Source organism: Fundulus heteroclitus, chromosome 4 (assembly GCF_011125445.2).
Source record: "Fundulus heteroclitus isolate FHET01 chromosome 4, MU-UCD_Fhet_4.1, whole genome shotgun sequence".
Classification (NCBI taxonomy): domain Eukaryota; kingdom Metazoa; phylum Chordata; class Actinopteri; order Cyprinodontiformes; family Fundulidae; genus Fundulus; species Fundulus heteroclitus.
In genome coordinates this window covers 3,404,009-3,411,157 of record NC_046364.1, presented here as the reverse complement: position 1 = coordinate 3,411,157, position 7,149 = coordinate 3,404,009, and positions in this window count along the sequence as shown.

Below are 7,149 nucleotides of genomic sequence, written 5' to 3'. Positions count from 1 at the left end.
ATGTTTGACTATCGGTATGATTCCCATTTAAACCAGATATAACGTGACGAACAACTTCCCAAAAGGTCCACTTCATGTCTTCAGCCCAGAGAATATTTTCCCAAATGTTTTAGGGGACCATCAATATGTTTTTTGGTAAATGTGAGCCTTTGTGATCTCTTGGGTCATTAGTGGGTCTCCCATGGAGGCCATTGTGACCTTAACTGAGACAGGGAGGCCTGCAGCGCTTTAGAAGTTGTTCTGTGCCCTCCTGGATGACTTGATGAGCTCTTGGAGCCATTTTGGCCTCTTCTGAGAAGGTTCAATGCTTTTCCGTGTTTTATTGGTTTCTGTTTCTTAATTTCTTTACACGTGTATCTTTTTAAGACATGTAAGCCTTGTGTTGTCAAACCGGTTCTATTTCAGTGATCAATTCCACAGCTCTGGTAGTAATCAGGCCTGGGTATGACTGGTGAAACTGTAACAGAAATAACGTGTTTATTCACAGTTAATTCATGATTAAACACGGAGGGCTATTTGTCATACGGGGCCATATTGGGTAATATTTGCCGTAAATTAAGGGGTCAAGGTCTTGAGTTGCTATAGCAGCTACTGTTATTGATAGTGTGTAAGAGAGCAGGTGCTGCTACACAGCTCTACAGTTAATAAAAAAACAAACGATTGGAGAGTTAGCTTAGCATCTTATGTTAGCATTAGACACAATTAGCGTGACTATCGTTACTAACTGCACATATCAGTATCTGTTGGGGGTCCCTGTGAAGTTAGCCTTCCTTGGTTGTAACTCTAAGGGGTTTTAAAAGGCTGCCGATATTTCCTAACACAGCTTTTCCCCAACAGATAGAACTGGACTTCGTAAAGGTTCAAAAAAGCAAAACTTTGCTCTCATGAGTTCAGCTTCCTTTTATCAGTCGACAGCTAGCACCCTGATAACTCAACATTAGGGTGACCAGCTTTTGACTTGCAAAAAAAGAGGGCACATGACCCAGTGGTGAATCACTTTAATATTCTGTTTAATTAAAGAAGGCTCAGAAATATATTTAAAATTTGTCCTCTCTGTGTGATTATAAGGAGTAGTTCAATAACACACTTCAGATATGGTTTCATAAGTCAACAAGAATACAAATTTGTTTAACATCTTTGGAATTAAATAAAAATAGAAATAATGACTTCTACATTAGAAATTTAACTTCTAACAACAATAGTTCACTTTGTAAGTCACACGGGACAAATAAACATAAATCTGAAATAACATTCGGAGAAAACAAGTATTCTTTTCTATCGTATAATAAAAAGCAGTAGGCACACAAAGACACCTGTTTACCAAACAATATATTCATTCTCCAGTCTTTAGTTTTCTTCTTCATTATACTTTTTCTTTTCATCCTCCTTGTCTCATCGTCCAATTTTGCTGAGCTTACTTTGTACAGTCTTTTTCATTCTTGTAAATAGTGGTGATTTTTATACATAAAAATAGAAACATGTTTTGCACATTTCTTGAGATCACCCTGTTGAGTTAGATTTTGCTTTGTTTTTTTTAAAATGCTTTTTAACAACTAATTGTACAGTGTTTTTTCTTTTGGTTTTTATATTGCAAGCATATAAAGCAACAAATGCATCAATAAACATGTAGGCTATGGCACATTTGTCGTATTGAAACACATGCAAGCTTTGGACACATCTTGTAGACAGCAGCGCCAGCGGTTCCAGTGATCAAGTCTCTCCAAGCAGCATTCACTCCTCCTGAAAGAGCGTAGAGCCACAGTGGACAGTCGTCTGCATTGTTGATGGCTTTGCAGCAATCCCTCATACTGAGCATGCATGAAGTGACAGTGGAGAGGAAAACTCCCCTTTAACAGGGAGGAGAACCTCCAGCAGAACCAGAACCAGGCTCAGTGTGAACGCTCATCTGCCTCCACCCACTGGGGCTTAGAGAAGACAGAGCAGAGACACAGAAAGCTCAGAAGCTCACATTGACCCAGGAGTACTTTCTATGTTATATGGTAATAGAGGATGATCTGCCTCCCCTGGATGATGTCACAGCTAACAGAACGCCAGACCAGGTGTACCTTCTATGAAGAGAAAAAAGACAGAGAACCAAATGTTAAAAGCTGAAATAACAAATTATGCAGATTGGAGAGCAGTAGGAGAACTCAGCAGAGTGAGAGAAATAGACCCTGATGTCCTCCAGCAGCCTAAGCCTATAGCAGCATAACTATAGAGGTAGCTCAGGGTAACATGAGCCACTCTGACTAGAAGCTTTGTCACAAAGGAAAGTTTTAAGATTAGTCTTAAAAGTAGACAGGGTGTCTGCCTCACGGACCAAAACTGGGAGTTGGTTCCACAGGAGAGGAGCCTGATAGCTAAAGGATCTGCCTCCCATTCTACTTTTAGAGACTCTAGGAACCACCAGCAGACCTGCAGTCTGAGAGTGAAGTGCTCTGTTAGGAACATACGGGGTAATCAGAGCTCTGATATATGATGGAGCTTGATTATTAAGGGCTTTATACGTTAGAAGAAGAATTTTAAATTCTATTCTTGATTTAACAGGAAGCCAATGAAGGGAAGCTAAAATTGGAGAAATATGATCCCTCTTGTTGATTTTCATCAGAACTCTTGCCGCAGCATTTTGGATCAGCTGAAGACTTTGAAGTGCATTTTGTAGACTTCCTGATAGTAAAGAATTACAATAGTCCAGCCTTGAAGTAACAAATGCATGGACCAGTTTTTCAGCATCACCCCTGAACATAATATTTCAAATTTTTGGCAATATTCTGGAGGTGATAGAAGGAAACACTGGAAACCTGTTTAATATGGGATTTAAATGAAATGTCTTGGTCAAAAACAACACCTAGATTTTTTACTTTATAACCAGAGGCCAAGTTAATGCCACCCAGATTAAGTGATTGATTAAAATGTTTATTTTTTGAGGACTCTGGTCCAAAGATTACAACTTCTGTCTTGTCAGAATTTAAATGCAGGAAATTTAAAGTCATCCAGGTGTTGACGTCATCAAGACCTGCCTGTAGTCGAAGTAATTGATTGGATTCATCAGGATTTATGGATAAATGTAGCTGAGTGTCATCAGCATAACAGTGGAAATTAATCCCATGCTGTCTGATAATTTTACCAATCGGAAGCATATATATAGTAAAGACAAGAGTCATCTTGATCAAGAGAAAGTTGATAAAGTTCTGTCCATTTACCATCATCATCAGCAGCCACCACAACAGCAAATCTAAATACATGCCTACTGGCTCTGACTCTGGAGCCACTTGGGGCTTCAGAGTCACAGGTTGCAGTCCTCAGCCATATACCCATGTATAGTCTACGTTCAATGATACAGGGGCAGGGGGGATCAAGTTTTTAGTTTCCAAATGGCTAATTATTGATAAGGGCTGATCAAACAAACTGTCATTACGTATTTTTCTTTGACCTTCTGCTGCTTTTTTTACCCTGTCCAGCCTGTGTTCCCCACCCTAACCCTGAAGGTTCACAGTGTGGAAAGAAGAGGTTACCAGTTTCTGAAAGTCAAGTCTTTAAACATCAGAAAAAACACCCAGATTAGATATAAGACAGAATCAAAAGTTCCCACTTTGAGTGTTCCTAAGATCTTTGCTAAGTTATGTACTGTGTCACCAAAACACTGGTTCATCCCTTGAGTTTAGGAGCAGTTTAATTCCTGGAAGATTCATGGATGAGTCGGACAGTGAAAGCAGCTAAATTAGTCAAAAATGACAAACTTTAACGGACCTTCGGCAAGCCTGGGTAACTATTCATCGTGGCTACTTTCAAAACAAGCAGGCTTTGGGCAGAACTGTGAGTTAATGGTTGTTAAAAATAAATGGAACAGAGAGTGGCAACAGTATCAGACAAAGCTCGTTAAAAAAACATCAATAAAACATTTGAAAGGCAGCACCACCACCTCTCAGGGTAGGAAAAAAACTGTTGGGAGATCAAGTAAAGTAAAAGATCAATGGAATAAGTTTGTATTGTTTTATCTGTTCTGAAAGAAACAGCAGCAAGGTGATAAATGTAAAAATGAGTCTGCATGATAGACATCTGGAAAGAATGAGCCATGAAAATGAGTCAGGAGTAGGAAACTCCAGTCTTTGAGTGCTGTGGTTGGGCAAGTTTTAGCTATGCATGTGATCTAGCACACCTGTTTATATAGCTTGATCGCCTCCTCAATGTCTTCCCAACCTGTACAGGAACCCTACCAAAGGCTCCTCAATCTGTTCATTGCCTTCTGGTTAATCAAGGTCGGGTTTAGGGGTAACAGGTCCAGCAGGGAATCCCAGACATCTCTGCCCAACGGCAACACTCTCCAAATCCCTCTGGCTGATCGCAAGGAGTTCCAGGAGAACAGGAGGAGATACATATACAGTCCCTCTGGACTGTTCTGGGTCTGAACCAGGGTCTCCTCCCTGTGGGACAACCTCCATAGGAGGCATCATCACCACCCAACGTAAAAACTTCACCTTATTCCTATTATGTGAAGGAGCTGCACCTCTACTTTCAGCTCCGCTTGGATAACAGAGCTCCTCAACCAATCTCTAAGGGTGAGTCCAGCTCCCCCAACAGAGGAAGCTTCTTTCAATCCCCTTGTATGTCGCTCCTTTGACCAGGATCATAATTTCATGTCCACAGGTGAGAGTTGAAACGTAGACAGATCGGTAAACTGGAAGCTTTTATTTTAGACTCGGCTCTTTCTTCGCCACAACCGAGGGGCATAATAGCCACGTTACAGCAGCCAAGGGCCCATTTGGTCCATCCATCTCTCACTACATCCTACCATCAGTCGTTACACCAAGTCACTCTTTCTGCTTGAGCTGAAGACTCCAAATTCACCTTTTCCCTTCTAAAGATCCATTCATTTAAATCTGGTGTGTTCAGGGCAGATGCTAAACATGCAGGACCTGAAATACCCACCCCTGTGTTAGACCAAGGTTCCAGTGGGCTAAAGGGAAGGGGTCCCAGACTATGACAGAGTCTGCAACCTTCGACTTTAGAGCCACGTGTGGCCCTTTGGTCCCTGCACTGTGTCTGTTTTTAACAGCAGTAAGACCGATTTTAAAGGAGTAAATGCACCGCACGCATTCTGCGACAAAGCAAGCATACGCGCGTCCTACGCTTAGCTTAGCTTTTCATTTTAATCAGTCAATAAATGTACACTGGAAGCACAATACGCACATATTTACGCTATGTGACACCGAAATTACATTGAGGTTCTAAGACGCGTGTACACTCCTGTTTGGCAGAGAATAAACGGGAAAACAACATCCCGTGTGGAAGTTCACTTCCCACAGTATCTCAAAAGTCGAGTCTCAGTTAGGCCACAAGGTGTTAGAAGTCACCTTGTTGACGCTGATTGATGGGATGCCCCCATTTTTGGCTAGCTCTCTGACTCTCTCTCTTTCTCTCTCTCTCTCTCTCTCTCTCTCTCTCTCTCTCTCTCTCTCGCATCAACAAGGCATTTCCGCCCACAGAACTGCCGCTCACTGGATGTTTTTTCTTTTTCGGACCATTCTCTGTAAACCCTAGAGATGGTTGTGCGTGAAAATCCCAGTAGATTAGCAGTTTCTGAAATACTCAGACCAGCCCTTCTGGCACCAACAATCATGCCACATTCAAAGTCACTCAAATCACCTTTCTTCCCCATACTGATGCTCGGTTTGAACTGCAGGAGATTCTCTTGACCATGTCTACATGCCTAAATGCACGGAGTTGCCGCCATGTGATTGGCTGCTTAGAAATTAAGTGTTAACGAGCAGTTGGACAGGTGTACCTAATAAAGTGGCCGGTGAGTATATATATATATATATATATATATATATATATATATATATATATATATATATATATATATATATATATATATACATACATACTTATGGAAAGGACTCACTCAGCTGGTCTTGTAAAAACTTATTATTTTCCTTTGTAAAAGAAATAACTACACTGAATTAGTTCTAAAGTCTGAAAATGGAAATACATTGAAATATTCTTAGCTTTAAAATAAAATATTTCTTTTGCACATATTTTAAGAACATATTTTTTTGTTAATCGCTTCTTCCCCCCCACCTTGGATAAGTGTGATCTGCATTTGTATTTATGTACTCTGGGTCGATACTTTCCACACTTTTCAGATCGTATTTTTAAACAGGTTTGACAACGCACCAGTTTCCTACAACTTCTCAGTTATGCATCGCTTTGTTTTTTGGTCTTACGCGTTAAAGTCCAGATAGATACATTGAAGACTGTAGTAAATCTGACAAATTATAAGAAAGTTCACCAGGCATGATAAGTTAAATAGGGCACAAAAACTCAACATCTATTTGCAATAAAAAAAGAATTGTGATGCATTTAACCTGACTTTGATCAATATTAAATTAAACACATAAATCACATAAATTGATCACACTAGCAATGCCATTTTATATTAGCTATGTGTTATTACATTTTTATACATAAAATTACAAATAAAGGCTCCCTAATAATTTATTGAACAGAAAAGATTCCCATCAATCCTTCTATGAGCTAGCAAAAACAACCAGCACTAGATTAATCTTTGCTTTTAGTTTCCATTTTTTATGTTTGTTTTGTTTACATTTTCCTACATTTTATTCCAACAGAGTTTTTTTACTTGCTTTTATTCTGTTTTTATTTTTCCACTGATTTAATCATGCAAAGAACTTTGCATTGTCCTTGTACTGAAATGTGCTATACAAATAAATTTGCCTTGCCTCGCTCAGATGGTCGCACACTTTCTGAACTTCACAACAACACTTGTGAACATAAACGTAATGTGTGCAATTCCAGTGTTTTGATTGGCTGATCCGAGCTTGGGGCCCACATGATTTGTGTCCCACCGCTGTCTACTGAGAGCGTGTTGGGCATGCGCACTGAGATTTCAGATGTTCGTTATTTAAACAAACGTTTGGTGGGCTGGCCCCAATATCAAGGCACCTCAAGAGGATTTAGCTACTGAGCTTGTTAGTTTTCTAGCAGATTTAAATATTTAGACACACGTGTTTCTAACATAATTTTATTGGTAAGGGAATCTGTCTTTTTACAATATTACTCTATAAAGAACAATCATATCGCACTGATTATTGCGAACATGGAGCTCCACAGCGACATCTGGTGGGA